We start from the raw sequence: 832 nt of genomic DNA on the forward strand, positions 1-832 counted from the left end.
TTGATAATTTGTACCTGATGTATCTGACAAAGGAAGCTTTGACTCTTGAAAGCTCATACCCTAAAAATCTTGTTGGTGCTACTGGACTCAAATCTAGCTATTTTGGAAGGATGTGTTTCAGAATGCATCCCTATGCCTGCCGCAGAAAGGGAATGGTTCAGCTATCCTTTAACAGGGAGTTTTTCAACAGTAGTTTCAAACTTGACTGTATTGTTTTATTTTTGCTATATTTTGTTGGACTGCGAATGTTATGGCTGGCTGGTTTTATTAGATTGTGTCTGATATATGACGAGCTGTTGAGCATGGGGTGAAGACAGAAGATACATCTTATTAATATTTATTTATTTAAAATATATATAAGCCAGCTTTTCTCCCAACATTTGGGACCCAAGGCAGGTAGCATCCGGAGTTATAAATAAAATAAAATACACAATGCAACAGGGCATTCAGATTCAGGTCCAATAGCTCCTTAAAGCCCAACAAGATTTCCAGGCTATAAGCGTTTGAGAACTAAACCTTCCCTTGTCAGACACTTCATCAGCATCTGCCAAAGAGAGCTTTGACTGTTGAAAGTTTATAACCTGGGAATTTTGTTGGTCTTTAAGGAGCTACTGGACTCAAATCTTGCTCTTTTACTGCAGAGCAACCATGTTCCCTGCCTGAAAAAAATGCAACAGGGATAGGGGAAGATCACAAGGTTGTTGTTTTCTATCATCTTTATCATTTGGGATTTAAATTCTGCTAATCTGGTTAATTTTCAAATGTCTTGGCTCCTGCCTCAACTTTCCCTCCCTTCTTACCCATTATCCCTGCGCAGAGAAAACAACTTTCA

This window comes from Euleptes europaea, chromosome 3 (genome assembly GCF_029931775.1).
Source record: "Euleptes europaea isolate rEulEur1 chromosome 3, rEulEur1.hap1, whole genome shotgun sequence".
NCBI lineage: Eukaryota > Metazoa > Chordata > Lepidosauria > Squamata > Sphaerodactylidae > Euleptes > Euleptes europaea.